Source organism: Mustela erminea, chromosome 14, assembly GCF_009829155.1.
Source record: "Mustela erminea isolate mMusErm1 chromosome 14, mMusErm1.Pri, whole genome shotgun sequence".
NCBI lineage: Eukaryota > Metazoa > Chordata > Mammalia > Carnivora > Mustelidae > Mustela > Mustela erminea.
Window position 1 is genome coordinate 34,814,481 of NC_045627.1, and position 16,495 is coordinate 34,830,975.

The 16,495-nt window shown below is 36.8% G+C and overlaps 1 protein-coding gene across 2 annotated transcripts in view; it reads left to right on the top strand.

The window, feature by feature from the left end:
• The window catches only part of MYPN (myopalladin), a 100,892-nt gene that overhangs the window by 13,489 nt on the left and 70,908 nt on the right, over window positions 1–16,495 (top strand). The gene's annotated exons all lie outside the window — the stretch shown is intronic.

Sequence of the window (16,495 nt, forward strand, 5' to 3'; positions counted from 1 at the left end):
ATTAATTAAAATTAAATGTAATTTGAAATTCAGGTCCTAGGTTGCACCAACCACATTTCAAGTGCCCAATACCACATGTGGTCAGTGACTAAGGTATTGGACAGCATAAGTCTACAGCCTGAAGATTAAAACGAGAAAGTATTTAAGACTTATACTCAATGAATACCTGAGGTATTTTTTCAGTTTTAAAGAAAGCCAAATGATAGAATAAAGACTAATAGAATAAAGATAGAATAAGTTCATAGCTAAGTAAAATCAAATTAAAGATTCATTTTACATGTATTATAATTATTATAAACTTTTTATAACAGCTTAATGAAAACTATTCTCCCTAATGCCCAAGTCTTTCCCTAATATGACTAATGAGTAGAGAGGATATCAATTTTTTTTTTAAGATCTTATTTTTGTTTATTTGACAGAGAGAGACACAGCGAGAGAGAGAACACAAGCAGGGGGACTGGGAAAGGGAGAAGGAGGCTTCCCACTGAGCAGGGAGCGCAACACGGGGCTCCATCCCAGGACCCCTGGGTTCACAACCTGAGCCAAAGACAGCCGCTTCACTATTGAGCCACCCAGGCGCCCCTGATATCAATTTTTTATGTGCCTACCAGTTTTCTTTTCTTTGAAGCAAATGAAGCTTAAGCCTCGGGGTTCCTCATTTGCATAAACTATGCCTAATTTTGTGGTCTTATTTTATTTCATTTTTTAAAGGGGCCCTTCCACATATCTGAGCTTCAGGTCCCACAGCCTGGATCTGACCACAGCCCCAGGGTGACGTTTGCACACTCTAATATTACAATGTAATAATATGTGAATAAAGAGCTTTAAGTGTGTTGCTTATGTAGAGAATTACTGGATTTAGAGTCCTATAACAATCACTTTGCTTTCCTAACAATTTATTTACTAGTAGAATGACTTCATTACTATTTAACATTTATTCTAGGTGTGTAAATAGGGTCTCGTCTTTTTCTCACACAGTATTCATACTATAGGATATTCATATTATAGGACAGTAATAGTATTAATAATAATAGTTTTATTTATATTTACCTATTGATTCAAGAGATTTTAACCCAAAGATGTACTCATATATTGAATTTTGGTTTTCAAAGGCAACAGAATGCAATGTTAAATATTATTTCTACAATGTCATATACACTACTATCCAGTAATGCAAATGAGCTCCTTGAGGGCAGGGGTTCTTCTTTGTATCCTGAACACCTTCATATCTCCTTTATTTCTGGCTCATAGTAATCACTAAGAAATGTTAAGTAAACTAATGCATAAAGAAACAGGAAAACAAGAAACTCAATCAGTTTAAATCAGGATTTGGTCATATGGCCTAAGATATGACAAAGGGTTGAAACTGTATGACACAAGTCAGTATCTAACCTTCTATTCTAAGCATGCCTGATGACACTCCCGGGGAGTATCGTTGGTAATGCTGGTGAGATGTCATCACAGAACCATGATGGAAATCACCCAGTGACATTTGGGCAGTCTAAGTAAGCTGGTGAGTACTCAAGTTATAATACACACACAACTTACTTAGATTAGTCTTGTCCAACCCACTAATTTCTAAACATAGCATGGACCCAAAAAAACCAGAAAAACTAGACCAGATTGTTCAGGACTGATTCTCCCCATTTCTTGACTGTGACAATCTCAGATATGAAAAAAAATTCAGTATTCCTGTGAGAAAAATGAGCCAGGAAGAATTATAAGATACCCATCCTCCCCAAAACAAAGTAATCTAGTGGTCCCTCAAAAACTACTTAATCAACCAAATACAAATTTATAAATTTTAAAGTGGAAAAAATATACACAGCTTCTATGTAGCAATACTAATTTTACCTGGAAGAATTTCTTTCCTGATAGAATTCATGCCTGTATTCCAACCATTGGTTTGGTGCCAGAAAATTTCTAGGTATTTATTAATTATTTTCTGGATGAACTAGTATTTAATTTATGGCAGCAATTATATTTCAAAAAGTTTAGAATTTTCTATTAGTTGTCATTATTGTCTTAAGCCCAGAGTTTACATAACTCTAATTAATAGGACAGCAAATATATTTTTACTATGTGCTCTGCACTTTGATTATTGCAGTGACAGAGAGAATATAAGACGTGTTCCTGTCCTCAAGGAGCTTGTGATTCAATTAAAGAAATCATCCAAGTTTATATAGTACAAAACCATAAGAACTATCAGGCTTCAGAGAAGGGATGGAGGACTAGAAAGATCAAAGAAGACTTTGGACATGTAGGATGAGAAAGACTGAGAGGATTTAGGATTTAGGATTTATTCATTCAATCATTCAACAAATACCTGTTGAATTACTAAAGTGACTTACTGGGAGTACGAAACAACTGTGAGCTATTGGAAGTCAGGGACCTTGTTTTGAACCAAGTCTAACACTGTTCTGAGAGGGTAGCTCTCATAATCTAAAGGGCAATCAGACAGGAATGTAGTCAAAACGGTGCAGTATTGTATAAGGGCTATAACAGAAGTATATATAGAACACAACAGCAGCTCAAAGGAAGATGTGATTATTTTGCTTCGAGTGCAGGAGGAAGGAAGCATTCACAAAGGAGGTGCCTCTAGTTTGAAGAGACCAGGGGTGGAGGAGGAAGCAAGTGCAAAAATCTAAAGACAAGTGTTTTTTTTTTTTTTCAAGGAACTGCAAGTTCCTTGGCTGTGTGAAGAACATGGGGTAACAGGTGAGCCAAGACAAGAGAAAAGCTTTGGGGTCAGGTCAATTTAACATGTTCATATAAAGGCACAGACGCTGGGAGAGGAATATTTTTATATGACAGGGAGGAGACTGGCCTAACCTGAAAAGATAGTAGAGCCAAATGATTTTGCAGAGCCTTGAAAGCAAAACAGAATAGTTCAGACTTGGTTTCAAAACTGCCTAGAAGCCACTTACAAGGTTGTGTATCGAGAAGTACCAAGATGAAAGGGAGCATTTAAGGAGAATTAGTCTGGAAGGAGGAGTTCGACTTGAAAAGAATGAAGAGTGTAGGCCACTTAGGAAGCTGAGGGAGATATCCCAGGCGTCAGATGCTCTGATCAGATTTGAATGGGGCCGTGGGAGCAAGATTTAGAAGAAAAGAAATCAAGCCAGACTTGGTGGTTGACTGGATAGGAAGGATGAGTAAAAAAACGTTACTCCGCACATTTGAAGCTGGGTGCCTGAGAGAATATTGCGGCCACTGCCAAGGACTAAGAAAATGGAAGAGGTGACGGATGAATGGCGGAGTTGATGATTTGAGTCTGAGGAGACCAAGGGATGATTTCCAATAGGCAGTTGGAAATGCACGACTGAAGGTCAAATGAGAGGGTAGTGGAACTGGAGACATTCCAAGGAATGACCTGGACACTAGGAAATCTGGACACAATATCTCTGTAATTACAAAGGGACTATATATAAACAGATAACACTTGGAACTAACTTCTACTAGTGCCAAAAGAAGGTTTTCCAACCTTCTTTTAGCAGTAACTCCCTCCCAGTTTTCTCCCGGCAATGAATCTATTATACGTTATCCTAACACACTCTCTCTCTCTTTCTCTCTCTCTCTCTCACACACACACACACACACACACACACACATTTTTTAAGGATAAAATTAGAGCTTTTGAGATTGAAGAGCGTTGGAGTGGAAGGAGCCTGAAACTCCTAAGGCATCCCCATAGAACCCAGGAGTACAGATTTTGATCCAGAGAATACCTTAAAAATACATTAAAATAATGAGGTATTTTGGCTTGCCATGTAGGAACGTGGCAGTCAATAAGAAACGTATCCTTTTCACTATTTTTGCAGAAAAATGCAATAAGCCTACCTGGCAACTGAGGTCTAACCTTGGATCTGGGCGCCCCTCTGTGTAATCAGTATGTTATCCATGCTCTTGTAACTCTGGTTTAGCAAATTGAAAAATTGTTTTTGGTGTATTTGTTGATTTCCAAGTTAATTGGGCAGAAATTGCTTTGTTTTGTAGAGGTGAGATCCCACGTCACTGAAAGTAGCCTTTTGAAAAAGCTTGTTAATCTTGGACATAGCTTCATGGGAGGAGGGGCCTTAGAAAATGAAACACATTCATGCATCACCCACAGATGAAAGCGTCTGTTGGAATTCACAGCAAATGGCTGTGATCCCGTTTTGTATCCTGACTTCAAATTCTTTTCCCAGGAATGTGCAGCTGGGTCACACTAAGTATGTTTGCTTGTGCACAACCTTCTGAAGCAGCACAAATTTACCCTTTATAGGCATCAATGCCTGCTTTGGCTGCTAGGTTTTGTTTTTGCTGCTTCTGGACAATAGCCTACAAGTGACATGATCAGGAAATAAATTAGTTACAAAAACAGAGGATATTTTAAATGACACAGGGGAATTATAAAATATTATAAACAATTGTATTTGATGTATACATATTACACATATCATTTATAATATGTTGTACAAATATTTGAAATATTACATTAGTTATGGGCTTTTTCTTCTACCTTTTGGGAAAATCTAGATGCCATCATTCATTTATCCAACCAATAGTAAGTGCCTACTATGTGCCATGTATTGTTATAGGCACTAAGAGTAAAACAGCAAAAACAAGAAAAATTCCCTGCCTTCATGGAGCTTAGGGTCTAGTAAGGAACACAGATAATAAACAAAAATTCCCAAAATTATTACATAATTGTAATTGTGATAAATGTGATAAAGGAGGGTGCATGTAGTAAAGGCACCAAACCTTATAGGTAGACTGAAGAAGGTTGTATTAAAAAGCGGTATTTAAGCTGAGAAATAAAAAATCTCTAGGAGTTAGCCTGGCAAAGTGGGGCTTAGGAAAAAGTGTCTCAGAGTGAGGGAACAGAAGATTCGAAGCTCTTAAGGCTACAAGATCATCATTGACTTTAAGGAATTGAAAGAACTGATGTCACCAGAACATACAGTGAGAAGGTAATGGTTTGAGATTAAGTCCAGAGAGGCAGAGGAGGCTACGTTTTGAGAGGCTCTTAGAACTCGATACTCAAAGTGGGTTCCTGAACCAGCTGGTCAGCATCATCGGAGACCTTGGTGAATATGCAGATTTGTAGTTCCACCTTATACCTACTGAGTCAGGGTCTCTAAAAATGAGGCCCAAACACCTGTCTTTTAACAAACTGCTGTCTGCTGCTGTGCTGAGAACTTTTGCAATTTCTTCGGAAACTACCTCAGAGGGAGGGACCTTCCCCACACTCTGTTCCTTGATCCAGAGGCTGCAATCTCCAGGTAACACTTTAGGACCTGCTGCTCAGTTCTTACTCCAACAGTACACTTCTCACACTCTCTCTGATGGAGTCACCTCAGCCTCGTAGGCGGTTCTTTGAAGCGAGTTCTGTTTTGAGGTGGAACGCCAGGCTAGTTTCTGTGGTGTCCACTGGGTCCCTGGGAAAACTCACATCTTCCTCCCATAAAGTTTGGAAATCCAGGCTGCTTCCATTGAAGCTCTTCCTATTGTCCTTCTCTCTTGGGCAATACTAAATATCCTGTCACCTTAAAAGTTTCTGAGGCTGGGGGCACCTAGGTGGCTCAGTGGGTTAAGCCTCTGCCTTCAGCTCAGGTTATGATCTCTAGGTCCTGGGATCGAGCCCCACATCAGGCTTTCTGCTCAGCTTTCCCCCTCTCTTTCCCCATCTTTCTGCCTGCCTACTTGTGATCTCTGTCAAATAAATAAGTAAAATCTTTAAAAAATAAATAAATAAAATAAAAGTTTCTGAGGTAAGAATTGGGTATAAACCTCTGTACCCCCACAGACTCCCGAGGCTATAAGTCAAGCTCTCCAAGGGCCTCTACATAAGTTTCTGCGATTGCCTACCAACTTTCTTTAATCAGACTCTTGACTTCACATACACTGCCAAAATGGACATGGATCATCAGACTGAATTGCCTGAATTGTTTTCTAAAGTATATTTTGACTAGATACTAAAGAATATGTGTGTGTGTGTTTGTGTGTGTGTGCGCACGCGCGTGTGTGCACACGCATACTTATGTTCATGGGATAAAAATGATAGCACAAACATCTGTGTGCCCACATTACCATTATTTTTAAGACTGCTGTCTTCCTAATCCTGTCCCTTCCTCCCCTTTCAGAAGTAATCACTAGTTCAAATCTTGTGTTTTCTCTTTAAATTTTTCTTAACGATTTTTCTTCATAGTTTTACAACATATTTTTATGTCCCTAAACAATATTGGTATGGAAGCATTTACAGATGAAATAATACAAAATCCTGGACTTACATTAAAATAATTCAAAGTGGGAAAAAGTGGAGAATATAAAAGAAATACATATGCCACTTGTTGATAACTTATTGAAGCTAAGGGATATATGCATGGTTCCCATTATACAGAGTCTCTACTTTGTATATGCTTGACAGTTTCCATAATAAAAAGTTTAAAAAAATAATATTAGTAAAATTTACATATTTAAAATTTTTTTATATAAGTAGGATCATGTTTATATTCTTCTGCTGCTTGAATTTTTTTCTCCAAAAACTGTATCCATGATGTTGCATGTAACTCTAATTCACTCATTTTCATTTCTATATAGGATTTCACTGTAAGGCTAGAGGATTGTATTTGTTGATGTACATTTGGGTTGTTTCTAGGTTTTTTTCTTAAGATGAACAATGTTGTTATAAACATTCTAATATATTCTCCTGGTACATAAGTATGTCTAGGCATGGAATTGCTGATGGAGTTAGTACAACTTCAACTTTATGATAATATCAAATTTTTCCAAAGAAATTATTTCAACTTGCATTCCCATGAACATTTATGAAAGCTCTGGTTGTCCTACATCATTGCCAATATTGATATTACCAGACTTCTAAATTTTTGCCAGTCAGATAGGTATGAAGTGTTAGCTTGTTGTAATTTTAATTTTTCATTTCTGTAATTACTGATGAAGCTGAGAATTTTAAAAATTGTGTTTATTGGCCATTCAGGATTCACTTATATGAAGGACCTCTTTACATCTTTCATTCATTTTTCTGTCATTTTGTTCTTTTCTTATTGAATTGTAAGACTTCTAAAAAATATGATTAAGGTACTGATCATATGACATATTGACATATAGATTATGAAAATATCCTTTCCTACTTTGACTTGCCTTCTTATTTTTTCTATGGTATCTCTAATAATTAGATATTTTTAACTTCGGTATAAAAAAGTTTTTTTGTAGTTTTGGTTTCTATAGTGTCTGTCTAGCTTAAGAAATTTTTCCTTACCTCAGTATAAAATATTCTTATATATTGTCTTCTAAAAGTTTTGTAATTTTTTCTTTCACATTTAATTTCTTAATCCATTTAAAGCTGATTTTTGTGTATGGTGTAAAGCAGAGGATCCATTTATATTATTTTTAGATTGGGTAATCAACTATTTCAGCTCCAGTTTATTGAAAATGTATCCCCCCTCAATTGATCTATAATGCCAGCTCCATCATAAGTCTGAATTCCATAAATATGTGGATCTAGCTCTGAGCTTTCTATTCCTTTCCTGTGGTTTATTTATCTCATTGCAATAGAGTTTTCATAATCCTTATTTCCAGCTTTTTCATTTTAAGGAATTTTAGTTCTTCTTGGCCTTTTGCTCTACAATATAAATTTTAGAATCATCTTATCAAATTTCACAAGAATTTTTTAATTTATTAAGATTTTGGAGATTGCATTGAATCTGTAGACCAATCTAGGGGGAATTTGACATCTTTAAAATATTGAGGCTTCAGGGCACCTGGGTGGCTCTGACAGTTGTGCGTCTGACTCTTGATTTTGGCTCAGGTCATGACCTCAGGGTTGTGAGATCAAACTCCGAGCTGGGGGGGTCTGCACTCAGCAGGGAGTCACCCTGAGATTCTCTCTTTCCTTCCCACCCCCCGCCCCATCCCCTACTCATTCTCTCACTCATTCTCAAAAAATATATCTTTTTAAAAATAAAATATTGAGGTTTCATATTCAGGATCATAATATGTTTCTCCATTTATTTAGATTACCTAAACGGTATGCTTAAATAATTTTTTTTCTCTGAGTCATACAAATATTTGGCTAGATTTATCCAACAGTATCTCCTTTTCACTCTGTATAAATGATAGCTTTTTTAAAAAAATTTCATCCTATGATTGTTACATAGAGAAATGCAATCAACTTTTGTATATTTTTTCTTTAGCTTTTTTAAATTTAAATTCAATTAGCCAACATAAGGTACATCAGATGTACATCAGTACATTAGTTTCAGATACAGTGTTCAATAATTTATCAGTTGCATACAACACCCTGTGCTCATCACATCACATACCCTCCTTAATGCCCCTCATCCAGTTATCCCATCCCCCTACCCACCTGTATATTGGTTTTTCTAACCAACAATGTTGCTACATTCTAGAGATTTTCTATAGATTTTTGGAGGGGTGATCTTCCTTTCCAGTCCCGTATCTTATATTTCATTTTCTTGACTTATTAAACTAGTTAAACCCTCCAGTACCATGTTAAAAAGAAATGGTGACAGTGGGTATTCTAGTCTTATTTATAATCTTAAAGGGAATGCTTTCCATTTTTCACCCTTACATAAGATTTTGTTGTCGGTTTCTTTTGTTTAGGAAGATTAAGATTTTTTAAATCATGAGTGGATGTTGAATTTTATAAAACATTTTTCTGTATCTGTTGAGATCGTTGTATGAATTTGCCCTTAATTTTTTTTGATATGGTAAAGAATATTGATTTTATAATGTTTAGTCAAACTTAAATTCTTGGGATAAACAAAATCAATACCATCACAGTGGTTCCAAATTGAATGGATTGAAGAATTTTTTCTGAAAGAAAATTAACATAGTATAACAGAAGTAAAAAATTATACTTTAAAATATCAATATTGCAAAGATTCAAGTACATTGCATCAACAAAACTAAAAAATTTAATATGTTGATTTGTTCATTCACTCAATAAAAATTTATTCAGCACTCACTATGCATCAGGAACTATTCGAGGCACTTGAAATTCATTAGTAAATAAGGCTAAGTTTCCTGCCATATTCTGTTGCAGTTGAGGTGAAGGAAATAGATGACAAACCATAAATTTAATAAATAAGTAAATTAGGTAGTAATTTAGTAATAAGTATTATGCAAAAAAGAAAATGTAAGAGTTCTAGAAGGAGACAACAAAAAGTTTCTAGTCAGCCCTATCCAAAGTAATGTACTCCTTTAAAAAATTATTTAGGGGGCGACTGGGAGGCTCAGTGAGTTAAAGCCTCTGTCTTCAGTTCAGGTCATGATCCCAGGGTCCTGCGATTGTGGCTCAGTGAGTTAAAGCCTCTGTCTTCAGTTCAGGTCATGATCCCAGGGTCCTGCGATTGAGCCCCGCACCAAGCTCTCTGCTCGGCAGGAACCTGCTTCCTTCTCTCTCTCTGCCTGCCTCTCTGCCTACTTGTGATCTCGGTCTGTCAAATAAATAAGTAAAATCTTTTTTAAAAATAAATAAATAAATAAAAATTATTTAGGAATTGTTTTCATTTTCACTTTATTAATCTTCACTCTTAGTATTAAAACTAGCTAGATCTTGTTATCTTGATGTTAACCAAGTGCTTATTTATGTTTCTCTTAAGTTACCAAGAAATTTCCACCTCGAAGAACTCAGTAAATTTTTTTTTAATATTTTATTCATTCTTTTGACAGGCAGAGAACTCAGTAAATTTTAATAAAATTTCAAGCATAGACCTATGCCCTTCCTGTGCTCCCACAGCCCCATGATTGAAATACAGCCACTGGTCATGAACACTTGAGTTTGTTAACTCAGTAGCAAACAGGACATACAAAACACCAAATTCTGTTGCAAAAATCCAACATAACTTTGAGTTTTGTTAGAAAATGTCTATTATTATCTTATTGTCCCATAGAGTCCAGAGTCCAGTGCACTCTGCCTAGGGAAGAGTCCCTCTGCGGAAGGGAGAGAGCCGAGGACTCATGAAGTAAACTACTTTCGTCTATTTTAGGCCCTCCACCCTCCACATAAGAGATCAGGCATTGTTAGACAAAGCTGGTTAAAGGCAATTCAAGCAAAGTTCTTCTTTAGCCACCAAACCTTCTTGAAGAATGAAAACAAAACAGGCTTGAGGCGCTAATAATCCTAGTATGAATTCATTCATTTACCATCCATACAGCAAACATTTTTTGGAGCAGCTCTGATGTGCCATACACTGTGCCAGGAACCAGATAAACAGGTGATAAACAAAACAAACATGATTATCTCCAACCAGTAGTGTTTGCTGTTCTGTCAGAGAGAGAAATACTAAACAAATAAACCTCCAAACCACTGTATAATTATAAGTGATAGATAGGTCAGTAAAGAAAACAAACATGGAGAGGCAGTAATAGGAGGTAGGATAGGGACATTGGAAGGGCTGGGACAGGGCTAAAGAAACGCTCTGAGTAATCGTTCTTTTAATGAGCATTATTGCGGGTGAGTCAGAATAACACATTCAAATTACATTTAGAAGTCGTTAATGTGCTAAAGCAATGAGTCATAACATTTATCCGAGCCATAGTTTTGATAAAATAGTAACCTAACAGCAGTAACCAAAAATCCAGTTAAATCTGAAAAATGTGTCTCTTCAAGTGTTTTCATTCCCAGGCTTGGTAGCCAGCCAGATTAGCAGATCGGGCAAGCTGTCCTGAGTGCACAAAAGCCGGGTCCTTCTTTTTCATTTGGACCTGCCTTATTTTCCCAGATCACTGACTCATTTCTGCTGAGCCATGAATCATGTCTGGCACCACTGTCGTTCTGTGTCATGAGGCTTTGGCGTCCTAAGACACACACCTTGGGCAGGGCGTCTCTGTGAAAGCATTCCCTAACATGGATAATGTTTGAAGAGAGTATGTTTTCCTCCTTCTCTTCAAAAGTCTTCAGGGAAGCTGGATAACGTTTAATATTTTTTGAGAAGGCAGCCTGACCGGTGTGTTATTTCTGAGTGGGTCACGGTGTTAAAAGTCAGAGTGACGGTTACTGATTTTTTTCTTTGGGACTGGCTGAAGCTATCCTTGCCATCTGAGTGGCAGCACAAAAACGCTTCTGCCAGAGAGTTTGGGCATTTGAATCATTCCACTTATCGCCTTCTGGCTGTCCAATTGCTCTCGATGTTTCCACTCCCATTTTGGTAAGGAAGAAAAACATTAAAGAAATGAGGTAACCTCATAATGTTTATGTAAGGGAACGTGCTTGTTTATTTGTCTTGAAATAGTTATTTCAATAAAGCAAATTTGCTTTCAATAAAGCAAATATTCTATTTGCTTTATTAAATTAATACAGGTACAGGGCTTAAAAAGTCAAGTAACATTAAAGAACAGACCAATTTCAACTCTTTTTTGCAGTTTCCTATCTATTTACCTCTGTATTTCCAAATCATACTCCAGCAGTTCTCATAATTTTTGTTCTCAGGACACTTTTACAGTCTTAAAAGTTATTGAGGCCCAAAAGAGGTCTTGTCTATGTGAATTACATCTGTAATTATCATATTAGAAATGAAAACTGAGAAATGTTTTAAATAGGCATTTCTTATTCATTTTTAAATAACAATAATGAACATGCTAATATAAACAATTTCATGAAAAATAACTATATTTTCAAAAAAATTTAGTGAGAAGAGTGGTACTCTTTTACATTTCTTTTTTTTTTATTATTTTATTTATTTATTTAACAGAGAGAGAGAGAGAGATCACAAGTAGGCAGAGAGGCAGGCAGAGAGGGGGAAGCAGGCTCCTTGCTGAGCAGAGAGCCGGATGTGGGGCTCCATCACAGGACCCTGAGATCATGGCCTGAGCTGAAGGCAGAGGTTTTACCCACTGAACCACCCAGGTGCCCCCTCTTTTACATTTCTTGTAAATCTCTTTAATGTCTGGCTAAATAGAAGATTGCTAAATTCTCGTGTCTCTGCATTCAGTTTATTATAATATGTTGTTTGTGTTGAAGCAAATTGTTAAATTCTGGCCTTCTAGATATGTAGTTGAAAGAGGAATATTTCAGTAGCCTTTTCAGGTAATACGGCTATTCCTGTTTGGTACTACATCAAAATTCAGCTAGCAGTGCTTTCTTAAAGGTTAGTTGCAATATGAAATCTGAAACCCTATCAATAAATTTCCATACTCTGCTATACTAAAACCCTTTGTCCATCTTGGACTTTAATTTTTATTTATTTATTTTTTAAAGATTTTAGTTATTTAAGATTTTTTTAAGATTTAGTTATTTATTTGACAGAGAGAGAGAAAGAGAGATCACAAGTAGGCAGAGAGGCAGGAAGAGAGAGGGCAGGGAGCAGGCTCCCCACTGAGCAGAGAGCCTGACATGGGGTTCAATCCCAGGACCCTGAGATCATGACCTGAACAGAGGCAGAGGCTTAACCCTCTGAGCCACCCAGGTGCCCCTGTCTTGGACTTTAAGTGGATAATATCATGCATTGGTAATTTGAAAAATGAGTAATATGGATTTTCCGAAAGTTGACACATTTTATTACTTAATAGTAAAAAAAACACGTGTTAATATCATCATTTGATTTTATCAAAAAATCTTTAAGTATTGGGAAGCCCTAAATTCACAGTGGGGAATACAAATTCTCCAGAATTTTAACTTTTCCTTGAAAGCTCGAATTTTTTCATTGACAACAAAGGTATCAGTTATTTTTACTTGAAACAAAAGGCTTATTTCTTTCATTTGTGAAAAAACATCTGCCAGACTCCCAAGTCTGAATAACCATAATTTGTCAGTTCTTTCAAGTTCAAATATTGTTCTATGCATTTAATGCTTAGTTCAACTCAAAAAAACCCACACAAATGCTCTTTCATATCCTATAGAAATGCTTTGTGCTACTTCCCATTTGACCACCCAGAATGTGAAAAAGATATAGGTTCAAGGTTGAGGTTTAATAAAAGTAATGATTTGTACTGCTTCACTGGGGACATTTTTAAATTAAACTGAAAATTTTTTTAACTGTGAGTGTGGAGGTGAGGAACACAACGACCACAAGCCAATTTTTGACAATGCCTTAATTTGTCCGGCTAAAGCAGCTGTAACAGTTTTACCTCCTGTGGCTTTTGCACCAGCAGGGTAAATGTCAACATGGTGAAAAGGCAAATATTTTAATATTATATAAAAATAGCTTTATCTTCACAGAAAGTGAACTATACTTTGAGAACTACTGTAATATACTTGTACCACTATTGCTTGGCATATTGATGTTAACTATTTTCTATTGACTTTCTGTTCCGGAAGATGGGAGTTCAGCACCTCTTTAATAAACCAGCACTTCTGTTCCTTCACTGCCTCACTATAATAATATCACGAGGTTGTTTAAAAAATATTTTATGTGGGGCATCTCGGAGGCTCAGTTGGTTAAGTGACTGACTCTTGAGATCAGGTCATGATCTCATCAAGCCCACTCACATTCTCGCTCTATCTATCTCTCTATCAAAAAAAATTATTAATGTTTACTTTCTTCTTAGTATGTATGTATTATTCACTGACAATCCAGGTAGGGTAAAATGAATGTTTCCTTGCATGTACAACTATTTGTTTGTTTGTTTTGACCTGGAGTTGATTATTATCTTTTTTTTAAACTTTTTTAAAATTAACATATAATGTATTATTTGTTTCAGGGGTACAGGTCTGTGAATCACCAGTCTTACACAATTCCTAGCACTCACCATAGCACATAGCCTCCCCAAAGTCCATAACCCAGCCAACCTATACCTCCCCTCATACCACTCCAGCAACCCTCAGTTTGTTTCGTGAGATTATGGTTTGTCTCCTCCTGATCCCATCTTGTTTCATTTTTTCCCTCCGTACCCCTCACAACCCCCTGCCCTGCCTCTCAAATTCCTCGTATCAGAGCGATCATATCATAACTGTCTTTCTCTGACTTATTTCGCTCAGCATAATACCCTCTAGTTCCATCCACGCCATTGCAAATGGCAAGATTTCATTTCTTGATGGCTGCATAGTATTCCATTGTATGCATATACCACCTCTTCTTTATCCATTCATCTATTGATGGACATCTAGGTTCTTTACCTGGTTTGACTATTGTGTGCATTGCTGCTATAAACATTGGGGTACACGTGCCTCTTTGGATCACTGTATTTGTATCTTTAGGTCAGATACTCAGTAGTGCGATTGCTGGGTCTTAGGGTAGCTTTATTTTAAACTTTTTGAGGAACCTCCATACCATTTTCCAGAATGGCTGCACCAGATTGCATTCCCACCAACAGGGTAGGAGGGTTCCCCTTTCTCCCCATCGACACTAACATCTGTCCTTTCCTGACTTGTTATTTTTAACCATTCTGACTGGTGTTAGGTCTCTCTGTGGTTTTTCTTTGTATTCTCTGATGCCTTCAGTGATGATGAGCACTTTTTCATGTGTCTGTTGGCCATTTAAATGTCTTCTCTGCAGAAATGTCTGTTCATGTCTTCTGCCCATTTCTTGATTGGATTTTTTGTTCTTTGGGTGTTGAGTTTGATAAGTTCTTTATAGATTTTGGATACTAGCCCTTTATCTGATATATCATTTGTAAATATCATTTGTAAATATCTTCTCCCATTCTGTCAGTTGTCTTTTGGTTTTGTTGACTGTTTCCTTTGCTGTGCAAAAGCTTTCGATCTTGATGAAGTCCCAGCAGTTCATTTTTGCCCTTGCTTCCCTTGCCTTTGGCAATGTGTCTAGGAAGAAGTTGCTGCATCTGAGGTCGAAGAGTTTGCTGCCTGTGTTCTCCTCAAGGATTTTGATGGATTCCTGTCTCACATTGAGGTCCTTCATCCATTTTGAGTCTATTTTTGTGTGAGATGTAAGGAAATGGTCCAGTTTCTACATGTGACTGTCCAATTTTCCCAAGACCATTTGTTGAAGAGACTGTCTTTTTTCCATTGGACAGTCTTTCCTGCTTTGTCGAAGATTAGTTGACCATGGTGTTGGGGGCCCTTTTCTGGACTCTCTATTCTGTTCCATCGATCTATGTGTCTGTTTTTGTGCCAGAAGCATATTGTCTTGATGATTACAGCTTTGTAATAGAGCTTGAAGTCTGAAATTGTGATGTCGCCAGCTTTGGTTTTCTTTTTCAACATTCCTCTGGCTATTCAGGGTCTTTTCTGGTCCCATATAAATTTTAAGATTATTTGTTCCATTTCTTTGGAAAAAATTGATGTTTTTTTATAGGGATTGTAGTAAATGTGTAGATTGTTTTAGGTAGCATAGAAATTTTCACAATATTTGTTCCTCCAATCCATGAGCATGGAACGTCTTGCTTGTTCCATGGTTTCTTGGTGACTTCCTCAATTTCTTCCATGAGGACTTTATAGTTTTCTGAGTACAGATTCTTTGCCTCTTGATTAGGTTTATTCCTAGGTATCTTATAGTTTTGGGATATCTTATAGTAAATGGGATCAACTCCTTAATTTCTCTTTCTTTTGTCCTCCTCTTGGTGTATAGAAATGCAACTGATTCCTGTGCATTGATTTTATATCCTGACACTTTACCGAATTCTGGTATGAGTTCTAGCAGTTTTGGAATGGAGTCTTTTGGGTTTCCCACATAAATTATCATATCATCTGCAAAGAGTGAGAGTTTGACTTCCTCTGTGCTGAGTCAGATGCCTTTTATTTCCTTCTGTTGTCTGATTGCTGAGGCTAGGGCATCTACTACTATGTGGAATGGCGGTGGTGATAGTGGACAGTCCTGATGTGTTTCTGACCTTACAGGAAAAGCTCTCAGTTTTTCCCCATTGAGAATGATATTTGCATGGGTTTTTCTTAGATGATTTGATGATATTGAGGTATGTACCCTCCATTCCTACACTATGAAGAGTTTTGATCAAGAAAGGATGCTGTACTCTGTCAAAAGCTATTGAGAGTCTCATATGGTTCTTGTTCTTTCATTTATTAATGTATTGTATCACATTGATTGATTTGCTGATGTTGAACCAACCTTGCAGCCCAGGAATAAATCCCATTTGGTCATGGTGAATAATCCTTTTAATGTACTGTTGGATCCTATTGGCTAGCATTTTGATGAGAATTTTTGCATCTGTGTCCATCAAGGATATTGGTCTATAATTCTCCTTTTTGATGGTGTCTTTCTCTGGTTTTGGGATCAAGGTAATGCTGGCCTCATAAGATGTGTTTGGAAGTTTTCCTTCCATTTATATTTTTTGAAACAGTTTCAGGAGAATAGGTATTAATTCTTCTTTAAATGTTTTGTAGAATTACCTTGGGAAGCCGTCTGGTCCTGCTTTCTTGTTTGTTGGGAGATTTTTGATGACTACTTCAATTTTCTTACTGGTTATGGGTCTCTTTAGATTCCCTATTTCTTCCTGGTTCAGTTTTGGTAGTTTATATGTCCCCAGGAATGCATCCATTTCTTCTAGATTGTCCAATTTGCTTGTGTGTAGTTTCTCTTATGTTCTTATAATTGTTTGTATTTCTTTGGTATTGATT